The following is a 19,985-nucleotide window of genomic DNA, read 5'->3' on the forward strand; positions in this document are numbered from 1 at the left end:
AGGGAGAAGGGACTCCAGAAGAGGCCTATGGTGGCAGTGGTGGCAGCGTCCTGGTCCAGCTTTAAATCGGTGCTGAGTGCAGGCTGGGAGGACTGTCCCTTCCTAGGCCGTGTCCTTTGGGCTTTCCATCCACTGGCAGAGCAATTGGCTGCAAACTTAGACCAAAGCAGAAACAAATGACAAGAAAGAGGAAATGTTGAAGCAGTTTGGGGGAGTCCAGAAAGAAAAAAAGGCCTTTTTCTTCACTCATAAATCATAAATCACTCTCCCAAACCCCTCCCCCCGGGAGATCAGCACATTGCAAAGACAGGTTGTTGAATATTTTCTCCCTCATCACGAAGAAGGCCTCCCTGCTGGGTGTAATCAAGAACCATAAACTCTCCTTGCAAGGAGTCGGTGTAAATCGAGCCCCACTCTACTCGCCTCGATTCAGACACTCAGACACGTTCTGGCCCGCTGTCAACAAGGGCTGCTCTCCCAGATGCGTTTGAAGGGGCCAAAGCAGCGAGGAGCTGGGGCTGGAAAGTCTCCACCACCAGCTTGGTAATGACCTGGCCTGGAATTCAGGGCACCTCTCATGAAAGGTCAGGAAGGAGAGAAATCGATGCCTGCAGACAAGGAGCCAGGGCATTGACAAGCGGCACAGGCATGTGCTGTGGCCCTCACCCCATGTCCTCGTATCCCCAGGGAGAGGAGGTAAGAATCAGGACAACCTCTTAGACCTGGTGGTTAATTCTAATGGGCTGCCTGGCAGGTAGAGCATCTTCTTCCTGGTTTTCGGAATTGTCCTTTTCAAGGTGGAAGAGGGCAGGGACCTGGTGTTGCCCCAGAAGGCTGGACTGAGGTAGGAAAGGGGGGACATTTGAATGAGAGAGAGAGGAAAGAGAGAAGTACAGAGAAGCCAGGCTACTTACTGCTCCCCACTAAGGGTGTCATGTCACTCTTTGTCTGGAAACCCATCAGCAGAACTCAAACAGTCCAGAGGCAAAGTTGGGGAGGACTCTATCCTACCTCGCCTCTGATGTGACCCTTTTCAATGTCACTGCCTAGAAGCCTGGTTCAAATCATCCTTCCTCTCTGACTCAAGAACAGCCCCCAATATTTCATTCAAAATTTACTTCACTTCTGCCAACCAGCAAACTCCTGGACACCCAAGCAATTTCCAAATGTACCTTGCATTTTCTTATCTCTGGGCTTTTGTGTGTACCACAACCCCTTCTTTTCTGACTCTTTCTAGTGATCTCCTAATTGTCTTTCAAGGCCAGGTGGAAAGGTTGCCTCCTCTAAGAGGAGCTAATCCATTTATACTCCCTGGCAAACTGCGCAATTCAAGCCTTAACATCCTGTATTGGGTTGTTCATGCCCAGTTCTCCTCTCCTTTCTGGGCAGGTGATTTACTTCCATGGTGGAGACTGAGCCTGATTCAGTCTGTGCATCCAGGGCCCAGTACTTAGTTTGTTGAGATGAACAAAATCAGAAATTTCATCACCACGTTTCAATACCATCTCTGTCTGTACCTGGCTCCCTGAGTGCCTGACTGGGAGAGTGACTTTGTTTCCCAGGTATCAGTCAATGGTGGGTATGTCTTCCTATTTACATCTCATCCTCTCCACCAAATAAGCACTCCTTGAGGGTAGGCTGAGTGCTGTTTCCTCTCTGAAACTCCAAATGCCAAGTGGGCACTGGTAAAGATTAATAGGACTGAGTTTGAACTTTGTTTGGGTACAGCCAGAGAACCACAGGACTCTCTCTGCAAAGTGGTGCTTGTGGCTTTCCCCATAAGGGGTTCACATGTTCTGACTTCATGGGGTTGGAAGGATCTCTTCATTGAAGTTTGGAGAGGACACGGCTCTAGGTCCTGCACACTTGTCCTCAGAGCTGGCCCCTGGCTCAGGGTGCACAGATCCATACTAGCTAGTGGTGGGCCCTTTTCTGAGCTGTCAAATATTGTAGATCTCAGATCTCCGGAGACAGAGGGCAGCGCGGTTCGGCTGCTGCCTCCTCGCCTCTCCTGGGAGGCCAGGAGCAGGAACACAGGTAGAGAGAGTGCTTCCTCTCAGGCAGGGAGGCTGCTGTCCTCCCGCCTTTGCAGGGGCCACAGAGATATTGCCCACTAGCTTCAAGGCTCTCATAACTCTTTCAAGACAATCACTTTATTTATACGAGTTTGTTTAAAAAAACCCACAGACGATCCACCCAGGGACCTCTCCGACCGCCTTGGCTTGATTCGCTCCTATCCTCTGAGTCCATAACTCTTAGTCTTTTGATTCTCCCAGTCCACAAACTATAAAAATCTTATTTCTATAAGGTCTTTTATGGTTACCAAGATAGTCAATAGTGTCATTTTCATTCATATCATTCTGCAGGGAAGTTAGAGGAAACGAACCAGACAGAGGAGAGCTATAAATAAGGTTCAGCTACACAGGGCCCCAAGCGGATCCCACTGCGTTCTTTTAAAACTACTCATGCACAGAATACACACATACACACACACACCCCACATACACAAATGCACACAAATATGCCCAAGTGTGCCCATGCATGCCTGCAGACAGGTATACACAAGCCCTCCTCTGCACACAAGATGTTTGCACACACACAGACACACAGACACACACACACACACACACACACACACACACACACACACTTACATAATTTAGTAGTATTGATAAAAAAGCTCCTTCTGGAATTTGCATGTCTTTGAAGGGCTGAGACCAGGCAGTGGCACTTGCTGAGGCAAGATGGGGGGAGTGAAGTAGGCCAGCCCAGAGGACGCATTCCAAAGCCATGAAATGTGGGGTTGGGCACCCAGCCACCCATGAGCTCATGGTAGGCAGCTCCAAAATTCCCGCCAACACAGGAGTCGGAGGTCTTGGACCAAGTGGTAAAGGCAACTCCATGGCCAGTGCTAGGAATACCCAGACAGCTCTCCTGTGTCCTCTGATGGGCTGCTGGTGTTATCTGAGAGCCAAACCCCTTGCTCCTGGAGGTGAGTGTGCCAGCTTCATGGGTCTGGTTTGTGCCTAACTGCCACCTGCCTGAGGTCATCCACAGTCGCTGATGGCTTTGGCCTCAGCACAGGAGCCTGGAGCAGAAAGCAGGAATTCTTGAGCACTATGGTCCATGTGGTGAGGCATAGAGGGAGCCCCCAAGTCTGCATGAAGGGGAAGAGGGGGTATCCCTACTGTCAAGCAAAGATGGAAGGGGCAGGCCTGTGGGGATAACTGTGGAACTTCCCTGGGTGACTTCATCCTGCCTTGGGGAGACGTGGGGCAGAGCAGACAGGCAGGGGAAGTACAGGGGATTGTGTGGCTGGGGAGAGGGAATCTGGGTCATTGACTAGAATGGAAAAGAAGAAAGTGTCTGGGTTCTGGCTCGAACTCTACACCCTCCCGTCTCTGTGTCCCCATGAATCATAAAGAGGAAAAGATGTTAGGCCCCTCCTAGTTTTGGAACTACAGGTAGACTAGCTACACATCAGGGCCTCAGGGCAAATGTGACCTCTTGGTTTTCCCATCTGTAAAGTGGGAGCAATGAGGTTTGACTGTTGGCAACATTGCAAGATGCTGTTGTGGGGGACCGGGCAGAAGTCCAGGAGAAGGGAGGAACTTATTTGGAAATTGGTGGCTTGGAACTTATAACGGATGCAACCTCTCAGGGTGCCAGGACCCTGAGAAGGCCACCCCTCCCCAGCTTTCTCCTCCCTCTTCACTAATTAGCATGCTTTCTCACCGCCAACACCGAGGTGCTGAGATGCAGCCCAGGGCTGAGCTCAAGGCCTCGGAATTCCTCTAACCCACCCCCTCCTTCAAGGGAACTATTAATTGTAATTTAAGTCTCCCGAGTTAAAAGTACTGTGCAGATTTAAGGATTCTTTCATCCCAATTACGCATCGTTTCTGGCAGCACTTTAGTGCTGGGCTTTTATCTGTTGTTCTGGGGAATCACTTATCGGCCAGAGCAGCACACTCCACACAGATTTCTCCCTGATTGTGTTTAATGGCAAATGGAGAGTTAACTCTCCTCCCTCCCCGAGCTGTGTAGGCACTTTCCCCAGCAGCCAGAAAGAAACCCAGGGGAGCAGAAGGGCGTGGCGGGGGTAGTGGCAGGGACCTCTGTGTCCTGGAACCCTTCGGGTAGGACTTCAAGGGTATGGCTCAGGTGACTAGAGGGACATCTTGCCCTCAGCCCCTAGGTGACCCAGAGGCTTGGTTACAAATGCTGATGGCAGCTATTTGCTTATTCTACATATTCTGTCACTATGAGGGCTGGCTGTGTGTCAGGCCAGGGCACCACTTCCTCACAGGTACAGGACTGCAGGACCTGCATGACCACATGCATACGCACACATTTGCATGTTCTTACGATCAGGACAACATGCACAGGAACATCTCTAGTTGTACAGACTCCCCACTCTGATCTCCAGATACACTCTTATCTGTGACACAAATAGGCACACCACTGGACCGCTTCTCATCCTCATGCACAGCTTTCCCTGTCTGTGCCTCACAGAATTACGAGGTCATAGGAACTTGGAGTAGGTCTTGGACTAGCAGGTGATGGGGTTATAATGTAAATCAGGGTCCTGTGTCATAAGACCCCCAGTATCACCCACTTCCACTGTGCACCTGTGCCACATCTGTTATACCCAGTTAGATATACCTTGTCACAGAGCTGGACCGGCTATGCAGTCCTATGGATGTTATTCTCTAAATCTCCAACTTAACATGTCCAAAGCAAAGCTCGTCACCTTCCCTAACCTGCTTCACCTATAGTCTTTCCCTCTCTCAGCTCTGAGCCTGAAAACCTTTGGATTCATCGTCAACTCTCCTTTTACATCCACTTCCTACACTCAAGTCTGTCTGCAAATCGCGTGGCTGTACACTAAACATGCGTCCTGAATCTGATCGCTTCTCACTACTCCAGTGACATCACTCTAGTCAACACCACCAAGATCCCTGCCTGGCTTATGGCAATGGCATCCAGACAGGTTTCCCTGCTTCTGTCCTTTCCCTCTCCATGGCAGCCAGGGGAAGCTCAAAGTTCAAAGATAGATCGTGTCCTTTGCTCCCTGCAGACAAAATGTTGAGGACCTCGCGGTGGCCTGCAAGTTCTTACGTGCTTTGTTCCCCTTTACCTCACCTCAATCCTGACTTCTTTTTAATTCCACTCTACCCTCTTTGTCTTCCTTTTGCTTAAAATGCATTTCTAGTTGTCACTTGGATACCTCCCTCACCTCCCCCTTCTAGTCTTTGCTGAAATATGATTTCTTAATGAGAACACGTTAAATATCCTATTTGACTTTACAGCCCGCTCCTCTTTAGACCCTCCCTTCCCAATCCAACACTCTTACACTGCTGATCTCTTTTGCTTTTTTTCCCCACAGAAAATGTACACTTTCTGTCACAGGTTGGGTGCATTGGGAAACAGATTCTGACACAGACTTTTTCTGGCAGAAAGGTCATCGGGGAAGGTTCTCTCAGATCAGGACCTATGGGGAATGGAGCAAGCAGTCAGTACTGGGCAGAGGGAAGCGTTGAAATGTGATGTAGTTGTAATATACACCTCGGCTGGCCCCAGGGCAACCAGGAGCTAGACTGACTTTCAGAGTTGCTGTGCATTATGGTAAGTGGACTGAGGTGTTAGGAACTCTCTCTATGGGCTAGACACCGAATATGGGGTGCTCCTAGGGGAGGGGAATGACTTCCGGTGGAGTAGCTGCCCTCCCTGAGCAACTTTGGAGAGGGGTGAGCTGAATGCCACGGGCCATCAGTACTTCCAGCAGTCAGGGGAAGGTTTGGAAGTGAGAACTGAGTGCCATTCTACAGCCTTCACTGTGCCTTTTACCAGGCAGAAATGAGCAAATGTCAATATGTTGCATCTCTTCTGCTAGGCAGAGAGACTCATGATGGGAGTCTCTGTGGATAAACCTCCCTGATGTTTCTCTAGTGTTTGGACCTGTTGAGTGAATGAGTAAACTTGCCCGTTTCTTTATGTCTTGCTTGTGTCTGTCATCAGCCTTAATGGGACTCTCAATCTCGGTTTTGCTCCTGATCAGATGTACAAGCATGAGAAAGTTGTTTAATTCTGAACTTCTGCTTCTTTAACTGTGAAATGGGGTAGCAGAGATATCCACCTTACAAGGCTTGAGGAGGATTAACTGAGCTAACTTCGTGAAGTATTTTGCAGGTGCCTGAAAAAAAAGCTGATCCTTAATAAATACTGTTGGTGTTGCTGTCGGATTCTCCTTGCTATGGGCTGCTTCTAGGATTCTGATCAGAACTGAAGACAAACTAACATTCTAGCTAGGGTACTTTGGCTTTCCAGATGTACAGGGAGAGATGGCATACAGAAGTCTGACCTGCAGGGGTCAGTTTTTGACTAATGAGACTACAGATCTGCTCACAAGCCTGTTGCTATACTTCTCTCCTGGGGAAATCTCAGTGTGTTCCTGTGTATGTATGTGTGTCTATGTACATGTTTGTATGGAGGAAATGGAAACTATACTCTGTATGTTCCTAAAGAATAACTTGCCCCATACACTAGGTCTATATAAGAAGTCAACCATTGTGGGACCTAGAGAGGTCAAGAAAGTCACCTTCCCTTCTGTTTATTCTTTCCCTCTTTTTCCTTTTGATGAACTTTTCCCCCAGTCTCCAGCAACTTCTTTGTGGTCAAATCCAGTGGATGGATGCATACCTGAGTTTGGCAAAAATACTGGCCATCACTCTCTTATCTTGAGTTTCCTAATATTGGTTGTAGTAGATGCTGTGGTTTTTGTCTCCTGGTTTCCCCTCAGAGGGACTCATTGGAATATTCAATTCTCATAGCCAGGGAAAGCATTGGGGGCTCACGTTATCCAGCAGTGTCTCCCCATGAATTGCCTTTGGCCCAGTGGATCTTCCTCGCTCAAGGTTTCACTTCCTGAAAGTGACTATGATCGATTACTCTTGCCTTATTTTGGGACACCTCTAAAGGGGCCAAACCTGCTTTAGAACCTTTCACAGAATTAAGATCTCTGTTGCAAATGCATCAGGGTTCAACTTCTCCTATGCAGTCCAGTTTCCTTTTCTTTTTTCCGAATGTTCTGGAGATCACTCTTCAGTAAGTCCTCTGCATGCAAATCTCCATCTTTGATCTATTTCTAGGGAACCTGACCCACTACTACAGTTGGTGCTAGGAGTGGTTCCTAGGAAACAGACTCTAAAATGGGATTTCGGAGCTGGATCATCCACAGGCCTCTTGGTAATGAGAGCTGTCACCGGGGGTGTGGGTGGAGGTACTAATGGCCCCTGACTTGCTCTAGCAGTGCAACTGTTAAAACTTTTACCGGTGGTGAAGTAGAATAGGATACCAGTGAAAAGGAACATATCGGTGAGAGTTAGCTCTCAAACGTTTAGAGACTTAGAGGAAGTAGTAATTATAAAGACAATAGAATTAAATGATTATTGCGGGGAGGGGGCATCAGTAAGAAAGAAGCAATCAAAGGCCAGAGGTTATTAATCACCAATTTAAGGTGAATCCTGAAAGCCAGAGGGCTTCCTCGTCATTAGTAAAGGGACCTTTTTCCTATAGCTGGAGGGCAGGAAAAAAATCCTGAGATTTGGCCGAGTAATGAATATAAGAATAGCAGATTTTTCAAAGAAAATTAAATTCTCAGTGTTGCAAGCCAGCTATGCTTTGATTGGTCAGGGCGTGACTGGGGCCCTTGACACTTGGGACAGGGTCATTTAGATCAATTACTTTGAATACCTTGAAACCCTAGGCCACCCTGACCCTCAGAGACAGCAGAGTGTCTTTTGCCCTCCTGCCAAAGGCTAGAACTTCCCTGAACATAGAGATGCTGCAAAGACTTCTGCGTCAAAATATGCCGGGCAGTGTGTGCCCACCCACCTGCAGCACACCGTTTCCCCCCCACTCTGCTCCCAACCGTGAGGTCAGTAACTTGGGTAAACTGCAGCATAATCTGGCTGCCAAGGGAAGAAGTCACTGTGGGACTCAGCCGGGAGTGAACTTTATTTCTTGCAGCATTGACAGGCTCTCTGCCTCTAGCCTTACCTTGCAGGTCCATCTCGCACATTGCTGTCAGAGGAATCTTTTAAAACAGATATCTTACCAGTCTCTGCCTTGCTTAGAACACTTCAGCATCTCACTGTTGCCTCAGGATAAAATCCACATTTCTGTGCTGGGTGTTGCTTCATCTCTTGCCTGCTTTTCTGTGTGTTCTTTTCCTGTTTGCCTTTGCTTTTGCTTTCCTGTTTCCTTTGCCTGGAAACTCTCTTTTCTTCGCTTTGCCAGAGTCTTCTCTGTCTCAGTTGAGGTGTCATGGGCTCACCTCCTGTGAGGACACTGTGTTCTCTTGCCTGGTCCCCTCCTCAAGGCACTTCTATCCCTGGTTACTGAGCATGGCTGCTGCTGGGGGCTCACAGCTGCATCTTCCATGGGGACTGTCTGCATCTGCTGGCACTGCCTTCCCTGAAGTGGTGCCCCATCTTGGGACCTGTCCCCAGCCAATAATGGCCACGGAGAAGGTTTCAGGGCTGGCCTCCTTGTTTCAGTGTGGCACAACCCCAGGCTTCCTTCTCAGCTTCAGAGCCTCTCACAGGACTGTCCTAGGCCACAGTTGCAAGCACACTGCTGGTCTCATCTTCGCTTTCTCACTTCTTCTTTAAAATTGTTTTTGATTAACTTGTAATAATTGTACATGTTTATGGGGTATTGTGTAATATTTCAACACGAGTATATAATGTGTACCAATTCAACCAGGGTAATTAGCATTTCCATCACCTTTGCATTTCTTTATGCTTGAGCTTCTCTCTTCTGGTTCTTTGTAAAATATATGTTATCATGAACTATAGTCCTCTTACTGTGCGATAGAACACTAGAACTTGTTCCTTCTGTCTAACTGTGTTTTATTACTGGTGTCTGGTAACAAATCATGATCTTACAACTAGCTTAATTTTGTTTTTAGCTTCCTCTCGTATTTATATAACTCTCTCCATAACACCTCTACTGTCCCAATATAAGTTCATGCAACTCTATTTCAAAGTCTGTTTCCAAAAAATCCAAGCTAAGGACTACTCATACCCTGCCCTGGCTCTGGGGAACTCAAGACCTTTCAGTTGAGCTACATCCTCAGGTCTTATTAACTTGTTTTTGTTTTGCTTTGTTTTGAGATAGTGTCTTGCTATATCAATAACTTTCCCAGGTTGGGCTGGAACTTGTGCCATTCCAGCTTCAGGCTTCAGAGTGAAGGGATTACAGGTGTGTGCCACTATACCTGGCTTACATATTTTAAAGGGTTCTCAGATCTTCCTTCCTTGGGACTATCCATACACATCTGAGAGTGCATGTTTTTCAGTTATCTGTTGCTATATAACAAACCATTATCATGCTTGGTGACTTTAATGATTGATTTTCTTTGCATTTTACAGGCTGGTTGGCCTCCACTGGACAGTTCTGCACCATCTGGTAGAGTTTAGGTCAGTTGCGGCTGCACTCGACTGGGAGCTACCTACAGCTGCAACACACCCAAGATGGCTGCTCACTCTCCACAGCTTCTGCCTACCTGGCCTCTAACCATTCAGTCACCTGGCATTGGCCACAGGCTTCCTTATGCCACAGGCGCCAAGAAGAGAGAGGTGGAACTGGCCATTCTTTTTAAAGCTTGGACTTCACTTCTGCCACATCCTGCTGGTCAAAGCAAGTCATAGGCCTAATGGCTGATTCAAGGGAAGGAGAACTAGGCTGCCCCTGTGTCTAGGGGCAAGGGGGAAAGGTTGATGACCACTGAACACTGTCTCCCACAGCATGTGGCAGTCATTTATTCAGGGAGTTTCTGAAGGGCAAGGATTCAGCTCTATCCACTATCCCCAGCCCCAACTGTCAGGGATTTCAGAATACAATGTGGGATCCAGCCCAATACTCCTCATATGGGAATGTTGACCTGGAGAGGGTAGAGAGGTGGTGGAGTGTGTTAGCTGCTTCTGTTGGGACTCTTCAATTTCAGGATAGTGCATCCATACGCTGTCTGGGAGTCCTTTTCTGGGCATAAGTTATGCCCCCTGGGGCATGATGGGCATATTTCATTCAGCCACATGGTTACACAGAGCCCTGGATCCAAACACAGACTTAATAATTAAAGCTTGCTGCTTCTCTCTCTTGTCATTGTACATTTAGAGCATGTGGAAGTCATTAGTGGTGTTTGTCAAATATTTCTGGCTGTGCACCTGCTGAACACATGGCAGGATTGCACTTCTTGGCCCTCTTGTGGTTGGGTGAAGCCTTGTGATGAATTCTGGCCAATGAGTTGTGAATGGAACTGACTTGTGCCTTGTATGGGCATTTAATGGCTCCGTGAAGCCTCCAGAGCTCTTTTTTCCTCTGCTTTGGTGCTGGCAGTGTTAGAGATGGTATCTGCTCCATTAAACCAATGAAGAGACAAAGAGTGGAGCCTCATTCGACCCATGATGTGGAAATGACAAGTGAGAAACAATCTTTTTGTTGTTTTGTTTTAAGCCACTAAAACTAAGGAGTGGTTTGTTATGATAGATTGACTTCATCTTTCCTGTCTGATACAAGGGTCTTGTGGCTTAACCCAGAGGGAGTTCATCTTGGTATGTGGTGGGGGTGGAGCAGGGAGGAAAGAGCTCATCTTTGGAGAAAAATAAGAGGTTGGAGTAGGTGTTGGGCTGGGGATTCTACACATAGGCCACCTAATATAAGCAACTAGTATATGAATGTGTGCTTCAAAGAGTTACAAGAGCTTAGTATTGAAAATGGAAATACTAAATAGTCAGGAAAGTGGGAATATTAAAAAAATATTCCTGCCCTGGCCTGCCATGTGTATATTACCTCCCTGTGTCAGTCCCCTCATTCACTGTTGGGGATTTGAGTAGTTGTCTTAAAGGCAAGTGATTTGAATGCCCAGACATTTGCATATGGGCTTCCCTTCTGTTGCTTTCTTTATTCTAGCTCAGTGGCTCTCTAACTTTAGTGTGCCTAAAAATTTCTGTTCATGGCTGTATAAACAAACCGATGTATACTGTACTTTATGAGTGATTTCAGTGTTCTTCCAGGGTACTTTTGACTACGTGCAATTCTTTCTTATGTACATACTTTCAATCTAACCCCTGTATGTGATGAGAGTCCATTGTTCCAAACCCAAAGAACCTTGCAATTTTTATGAGATGCTGAGCGCACAAGATGTCAGCAGCAGCTGCTCTTAGCCTGCTATCCACCTATCACCCAAGCCCTTTTGGTTTTATACCCACAGTATAAATCTTCAGCATCTTTTTCCTGGATTCCCACGAAGGGCTCCAAACTCATCTTTTTTGCTTCTATTCCTGTTTCCTCAAATCCGTTGTCCACTTTACAGCCAAAGTGAGTTCTTCCAAGCACCAATTTGGTCATGTTGCTTCTCCAGTGTAAATCTCCTCAACTTGGCTCCTCCAGATTGCTCTTACTGGGGAGACCAGCATCTGTGATGTGTCCCTAGGACCTCAGGGCTCTGGTTTGCCTGTGTCTCTGGTCCCATATCTGGCAGATTCTCCTTTGGCCTCTGTGGTCTGTGCTGGCCTTTTGCTTCCACCAACATGTTCAAGTCCCTGTCCCCCTAACTCAGAGCCTTGGCACCTGTTGTACCATCTGCTGGGAATGTTCTCCCCCCTCCCTTCTCTTTTTGCCTGGTTAACTCCTACTCATGCTTCAGATGTCAGTTCAAATGTTACATCTTCAGAGAAGCATTTAAGCCAGCTTATTCTTTATTTGCTCTCATAGAATGTGTTGCTTTCCTTCAGAATATTTATGCCAGTTTGTAATTATACACTAATTTGTTTGATTATCTGATGAACACTTGTTTCTTCCACTAGAATGTAAGCCCTAGGAGAGCAGGGGCCGTGACTTCCCTGTCACTCTTGTATTCGCAGCACACACAGTGTGTATTTGCTGCATGAATGATGGGATGGTACGGGTAGTGGTTCAGTGGCGGTAGTGACAGTGGCGGCGGCAGCTGATAACAGCAATGGCGTATCTGTTTCTTTCTGTTTGGAGCTATTGTCTGTTCTAATTTTTACCTTGAGCTTCTGTGGCCTGAGAGATAAAAATTATCTCCAGATACAAAAACAAAACCTGGAAAGTAGAAAAGATTCAGGGTCAGATAGGGTTGAATCGGATCCAGAGCTTGTTCTGCAGGTTCTAGATGTAGAGTTCTTGCTCAGAGCCCATAACACTTCCTAGCCTGTACTCTGACAAACAGGAACTGTCCCTCATGCGCTCCAGTGTGAATAATGTGTGGGGTAAAAGAACCATCTCTTACCTCTTCTCTTTGGTTTCCTTTTCAACTCTTTCTTCTAGTTCAAAAAATTTTTTTTTGTTAAATATAAGGTGAACATAGATTAGGCCTTAAAAAATCTTGATGAGAGAACAAGAAGAAACTGAGCTGAACACTGCCTTGCTCAACCTGTAGGGTTAGTGACACAAGAAAGTGTTATTAAGCTGGAAGAATTTAGACTGAGGGAAGTGTGCTAATATAAGATTATTTTTTTCTTGGGCTTTGGGGTCTGATCATACCTCTATGAGTAATGAAGTCAGATTTCTTAGAAAGGAGTGACATTCCCACCAATTTCGTAGTCCTGGGGAAAGATTCATCCAGGATCAGTAAATGAGGAGGTCTGAGGTAGGATTTAGCCTTAGGGGAACTTTCCTTCCTTTTCCTGGCAATGTGGATCAATTTGTTCTGGATTCTAATACTTGGAAGTAATAGAGCAGTATGTTAGTTAAGGTTAGGGCAGCTGTTTTCACAGAAGAGCCTTTAACATTTCAATATATTAGCAGAATGAATGTTGGTTTCTCGTGTTCAAAAGAAAGGTCTTGTTAAGTAATGGTTTTCTTCCAAGGGCAACTAGGGAACTTGACTGCTTTGGTTTTGTGGTTCTACCATAGTTAATCTTAAGGTCAGTATAGTGATTAGAAAACTAACTTGGGTCAGGCCTCAGTATAGCTTAAGCCAGGAGATTCAGATCCTGCTCCAGGAAGAATTAGTTTATCATCAGAAGAGCTGCATGGGTTACCAATATGCAGCAGTAGGAACCAAGAGGTACATATAAGAGGGGGATGCTGAAGACTTGGTCTTCTGAAGGGTTGCAGGTGGAAACATAAGCCTGGACCAGGGGCTTATTGTATAGGGATAATTTCTTGGCAAGGACACATGAAGCCAGTGCTAATATACTTGCTCCTGGAATAGCTTCATGGAGACTGGGGCTGCAGTAAATTAGAGGGTGGTGCCAGAATCACCTTGGTAGAGTATTAAGGGAGGAGTCAGAGGGTTTAGAGATGTGGAGACTATGACACCAGCTCACTGTGTTTTCTAGAAGTTTCCAGAGGACATTGCCTTCAGTAGAGCAGCAGAGAGTCACTAGTCTGGGTTATACAGCATTACCAAGGAGCTCAGCAGTGGGTATCTTTTATAGCCAAGGATTACTGGTAAACAATGCTGCCAGAGAACTAGATTTCTTGATGAAAGTGGCAATGATGGGTTTTTGTAATAGCAGTGGCCAGGAACAGGCAGATAACTGACAGAAAATTTGTAGACTTATTATTACATAAATCAGTAAAGCCAAGTGTCACTTAGGATCCTTGTTCTAAAAGTTGTGTTGATAGTTAAGGAGTGAGACATATAGGCAGCCAATGAGAGAAAAATCAAGGTTTATGGCAGCTTCCATAACAGAAAATAATGGTTCTTTGTCCATTTTGCAGTTCTGAGTCACCTTTAACCTAGAGTCCATTTACTGAAGAGGAGGCCAAGTCCCTTTGAGGAAGGACTTGACATTTCTCCAACCTTTTCCCAAAGAGATCTATAGCTATTTATCAAGCAACTGTGTATTTAGGAAGGAGGGAACTATAAGAACTTTGGGAACTTCTGCATATAGGGTCTGGAGTGGGAAATCAAATGTCACAGTCATCTCCATATTAGAATTGGGGCCTATTGGAGCAGGTGAGGAGGGAGTCCTGGTTTAATTCTGTTTTGTGGTGGGTCCAAGGGATTCCCCACACTGATTCTTCTTATTTTTTCTTCCCTAGATTCTGAGTATATAGTTAGAATAGATATTAGTAGTTGCCAAAACCTTCACATTTATTTCCTTGACTATTGTAATAAGCCCAAATGGATGCCTTTCAAAGTGCTATCTTCTTGGACGAGATATTCAGTCCAAAGCCATGCCATATCTTAGGTGACTTTGTGGAAATTAGGGCCAGCACCAAAACTGAAGGATTTTGAGGTTGTTTTCTCCCATCCAACTCCCATGTAATTCATTGGTTGGGTTCCTGAAAAATCTAGATTCTTCTAAGATAGTTAGAGTAAACTATCAAAACAAGGGCTAGTCCCAATTGTAGCTACAGTGCTGGATGTGTTATCTTTCCTAGAATAGATCAACACAGCCTCCAGCATTTGATATGCAACATTTGATCTTTTCAATTCACATCAGGAAAAGGGATTAGAAGCAGTTTGTATTCACATGGGAAAGATAGCAATATATAGTCGCCATCTTGCCCCACGGCTATGTTGATTTTCTTGCTCTCTGTCACAATATACAGGAGTCTAAAGGCTCTTTGGTTGTCTTGCCAATCTGAAAACATCAGACTGGTTCAGTATTTTAAGGAAATCATTTTCTTTGCACCCAATGAATAGGACTTGGCAAATACTTGAATACATGTCTCTCTTACTGAGAGACATGCTAAGGAAGAGATGGCCGTAAACTCGGCAAAGATTCAGGTTCCATTCATTGCTTTTGGAGATCTTGATCCTTGACTCTCTTATAGACATAGTACTTGGTGGATCTTTTTGGGGTGTTGAGACAGTGGGCAGTGTGCTAATGAATTTACCGTGCAGCCTAGAAGGTTGCCCATGTTGAATGGGTTCTAGATCAGGAGACAGTAGCTGTGTCTCTGAGCTGCAGTGTAACCTGTCTGACTTCTAGGGCCACCTGACCTGGTAAATACAGTAGCATTAGAATATCTATGGTAGAATCTGAAAAGCTGAATTAGGAGACGCACAGGGAAAATACTGGGAGTTATGGAGCAAGACTGTGTCTTGTACGGCAAAGAACTAATCAGTGCTGGACAGGCAGACCCTGAAGTGTTCCTGGGCCTTCACATTCTGTAACATTGGTCATGGACTGTCGAGTCCATGGACTGTATGGCCAAGGTTGCCCAGTGTGAGCTAAGTGTTATCGTCTCTGAGTCATAAGCCTGGTGAGATGCATTAGCAATCAACTGTATTGTGAGAATTGTACGTTGGAGTCAGATCTAAACAAGTTCAGATTTTCAAGTAAGTACATGCACAGGTGGCTTAGCTGCCCATGTTATCTATTTTGTTTGAGCCAACACCCTCCTCTCAGGTCATATCTAGTCCCTTGTCAGAAGATTCCCATGGACAGCTAGTGGAGGAGCAAATATCTCACATTAGTTCACAGATGGACCAGTTCAATGTATTAGTTACAGAGGATAAGTACTTAGAGGGAATCTTTCACTAGATAGAAGCTTAAGTTGTGTAGTTTTATCATCAGCTTTTATGAAGGAAGAAGTGATCTGAGATGAGTTTCTACACAGGCTGTTGGGCAGTCGTGATTTGGCTAATTGGTCAGGGCTCTGGAAAAAGTTAGATTGATTGGTTAGAGACAGGGAGTCTGGAGATAAGGGGTGTGGCTGACCCTAAGGAGTGGACACAAAATTTATATATATATATATATATATTCCAATGCTTATCAAAGAGCATCCAATATATGATACATTAAACAAAGAAGGGAAAGGAATGGATAGGATTTGTCATGGGATGTCACCTAGCATTGCTTCTCAGGCATCCTATGCATGCAAAATTGGCTACATAAAGAATAACATGGTGGTAGCAGTAGAAAGTTTTGCATAGGTCCAACATGAGCTCCTTGTCACCAAGGTTGATCAAGTTAATGCAGCCACAAAATGTATGACCCGTTACAGGAGAGACCAATACTGAACACTCAAGTATGTTTCTGAGCATTGTGAAGAATGACTTGTCCTTGGTAGCAACTGCCCCTGGAAATAGCATTGTGTTGTAATAGCTAGAATTTATGAATAGGGGAACCAAGGAGTGAAAGAGGGGCCCTCTCATAATCACTTCTAGGGCCCAGTTTGGGGAACTTAAGCTTTCTGTCCAGAATCTTAAGGGTCTGTAAAATTAGAGGTGCTAGTCCCAAGGGCTGGGGAGCTTCCATCTGGGGAAATAGTAAGAATTCCACTGAATCATAAAGATTCCCACCTTGTGGTTTTGCATTCCTGGAGTTAGAAGACCAGCATAGAAAAAGAACTTGTTGTCCTGCATGTAGATATAATGAGGAACATGGGTAGTACTTTTTTACCCTCCATGTGAATTTTTCTTACTTACTACTTTCGTTCTCCTTAAAGACTAGCTCCTACATCCAAGTTCATCCTTAGTGTTGAATTTTGAGAGAACACATTAAAACAGTACAATTTTGATTTTTTTCATAAGTGCAATGGAACCTATTGAAGAGTTTTAGCAAGGGTGCTACACGATCAGCAAAGGACCCTGGTAGCTGTGTGAAGAGTATATTGAAAGAGCCAGAGTGGACTTAAAGAGTCTATTATAATAGTCTTGATAAAAGATAATAGGAGTTGGACTTATATGTTGGTGACAGTAGAGATGAAGAGAGAAACAGATGTAATAGAGGTTTTTAGAGAACACAATCAGTAAGATGAGTTCCCTTTATCCATCTCAGATCAATTTGTTGAGAATTGTTTTATTGTATACACAAGCATTTGAATTATGATGCTTATTATTTAATGGATTTTCAAACTGGTGTTGGGTTTCTCACTTTTTCTAGAGCCTGGATTTCTGATGGCCCTTTATGAGGCATCCTAGTCTGAATTTCTAGCACAGACCCAGTGAATGTATACTGGGATTCATCTGTGCTTTCATTGTCCTATTTAAGGTCTATTGATGTCTCTAAGAGAAGTCCTGCTTAGAGTTCTTGCTGGCAGCTGTCTTCTGGGAGGAATGAACTATATATGAATCAAAGACTTATCTTGAATATTGATGCAACATAATGTTTAAGAAGCCAGCAGTGGGACATTTCTAGCTTGACCTAACAGAGAGAGACTGTTCAGTAGAGCAAAGGCTGAGTTTCAGGTATGTCAGTGTTGATTGTAGTGGTACCTCTGTGAAACTCTTGGACTCTAACACTGATTTTTTTTTTTTGATTCCAGGGATCAAACTCATAACCTCACATTTGCCAAACAGGCACTTATGCCACTGAGTTAAAACCCCGGGCCCCTAACACTGATTATTTGATTATCACTGTGATAAGCAGAGGTTAAGATGGATTTGTGGGAATGGGATGGCATTTTTTAAGATTCCTAGAATTTCTTGGTATGAGAAGGACAAGGAAATAGGGTAGAAGATAGTGCTTTAAAACTTGATTTCATTTTATCAGTGAGCTTTGGGCTCCAAATGATCAGAATCCTGTGACTATATTTGTACTTAGGGCCTGGTTAGTTCTAAAGCATTTGAATTTTGATGCTTATTATTTCATGGATCTCCAAGTTGATGTTGGGTTTCTCTCTTTCTCTAGAGCTTGGATTTCTGATGACCCTGAAAAAGGACTTAGTGATTGATTCCCTGGACTTTAGTTGGGCCATGGGTGCTATGGACTTGGGTGCTAGGTAAGATAGAGCTTAATGTAATGGGATGGTGAGATATTGAATGCAGTATTGGATACACTGAAGAACCTACAGGGAGTAATTTCAGTAGGCTATTGAATATCTTTGTATTTATAGTGTCTAAAATAATGTCTGTCATTCTAGAAACTCAGTATATATTTGTTTCACTATATTAATTAAATTTTTCTCCCAAATTTCTCCAGCAACATTCAACCTCCATGATAGCTTACGAGAACTGTTGCTATTTTGTGTTTGGGATAATTTAGTCTCTAGGGGAAAGGCTAAATTAGCTAAAGTTTAAGATCTTAGTTACTGATGAAGCATGTCTTTGGAGAGTCTCCAAAAAGCATGCAACTCATTGAAGCTTCCTTTGATATTCAAGGCCCCAAGGACTCAGAGGTGAGAGAAGAAGACCTACAGCATGCTGGGGTTCAGTTTTTCTGAGTAATGCAGTGACTGGGGGATGAGTATGGAGTCGGGGAACTAAGTGTCTCCTTCCAGATCAGGACCCTACTGTAGTCTTTCTGGTAGCAAAGGTTCTAAGTATTGTCTTTGGAGTTGGATAAGTTGGGTTTAAAGTTTTACTTCACCATTTTCTAGATTTGTGATTTTGGGCAAGTTATTTTTCTCCAAGCTGATTATCCAAGCTTACTTTCCATATCTGTAAAGTAGAGATATTTATGTCATCTACTTCAGTGTGTTGTTGTGAGAACTAAATGTAATAAAGCATGAAACATGCCTAGTTTAATGCTTGGCATGCAGAGAGTAGTCAATAAATGCTTTTTAATAATAATAATTCAATCAATAATATTGATGATTATTTTTATCTTTCCAACAACCTCATGAACTCCTTATACTCCCTCTACCCTAAGGTATCATGGCTATTATTCTCAATTCTCAATTTAAAGATTGGAAAAAGGAATTTGAAGAGATGGAAATAACTTTACCTAGCCAAGAATATGGTGGAAAAGAGCCAACTAGTTCAATCTTCTGACCCCAGAACTTATATTTTCTATGGTGCATCTCATAGAAAGCTAGTTATACTTGAGAAGGATCTTCTAGTATTGGCAAGAGTAATGCACTAAAGTTCTAAGAGGGAGGACATCCCTGCCAAATCAGCCATATGTGTGTGTGTGTGTGTGTGTGTGTGTGTGTGTGTGTTGCAAGTTAAGGGCAAAATGAGAAAATATTACCCCTAAATCTCTAAGCACTGAACAATCTCCGACACAACTCACAGAAGACGTACTTTTGTCCTGTTATTTCAACAGCAGTCTGAGGCTGTCTTAGTTACTTTTTACTCATTGCTGAGATAAAATTCAGATGTCCAAAGTTAGGGAAGGAAAGGTTTATTTCTTACAGTTCTTGGAGGTTTCAGTCCATACTCAGTTGACTCCAAGGCAGTTGGCTGCAAGGCGGGGCAGCCTTTCAGGGTGGCTGCAAACAGTAAAGCAGGAAGTGGCAAGAGAGAGACACACCTTCTTCCTGCCATTACATCATATCCTGGCTCCACCCCTAGGCAGGTGTGGCACTAGCCAATGAACCAATCACAAAACATGAGGCCTTGGGAGGGGGCCAAAGGAATATATAATCGACCAGAGGCCATTTTATCAATATCCATCTTTTGAAAAATTTTAACCAACAAAGATGAACTCAAATGAAAGAAAAAAATTCCTATTCCATGGGTTTGCCACTCTCCAACCTGATTCAACTGAATTGCTCGAGACTTGGAAGAAATCTGAGATCAGAATATTTAGATTTTTCTTTGGGTTTGGTCTACTTATGCTTGAATAATCCACTTTCTCTTCTGGCCTCAGTTTCCCTCAGCGCAAGATGGAGACTGCTCCAGCCTGACACTCTATAACTCAAAGTAGCACCCACATCTCCTACCTCTGGGGGAAAGAGGGAGGGATTGTGGGGGCAGTGACATCAATCTTCTTCCCAAGATGACTCCTCTGAGCTCTATATTTCTTGCCTATAGTGACCAGGGAATTTTCCCCTATTGATTGCTTTCTGTGATTGAGCTTAACAAATAGAGCTTCTCTCAAATGATTCTTCCAACTAAACTGATAGAAAGCTAACCTTGTTATATTTATTGACAGAACATTGAAATAAATATTATAGGTCTAGAGGGAATGTTTCAGCCCATTGATTTTTTAAAGGAAATAATAAATGGAGCCCATTCCCTTTGGCATATTATGCTGGGAATAATCTGAAAAAATGCTTAGCTTGTTCAACACAGAGCTTAGAAACCCTACTTCCACTCCCAGTGGAACA

The 19,985-nt window shown here is 44.4% G+C and overlaps 1 long non-coding RNA gene across 3 annotated transcripts in view; it reads left to right on the top strand.

The window, feature by feature from the left end:
* The window catches only part of LOC106025373 (uncharacterized), a 93,543-nt gene extending 75,036 nt beyond the window's left edge, over window positions 1–18,507 (top strand). For all 3 annotated transcript variants that reach the window (XR_010043102.1, XR_001198977.3, XR_010043103.1), the window contains exon 6: window positions 9,437–18,507. This is a non-coding gene — a long non-coding RNA (uncharacterized LOC106025373). The remainder of the gene's footprint in view (window positions 1–9,436) is intronic.
* Window positions 18,508–19,985: the final 1,478 nt, after the last annotated feature.

This window comes from Cavia porcellus, unplaced genomic scaffold, assembly GCF_034190915.1.
Source record: "Cavia porcellus strain 051 isolate PalLab524CR breed Dunkin Hartley unplaced genomic scaffold, mCavPor4.1 scaffold_25, whole genome shotgun sequence".
NCBI classification, from domain to species: domain Eukaryota; kingdom Metazoa; phylum Chordata; class Mammalia; order Rodentia; family Caviidae; genus Cavia; species Cavia porcellus.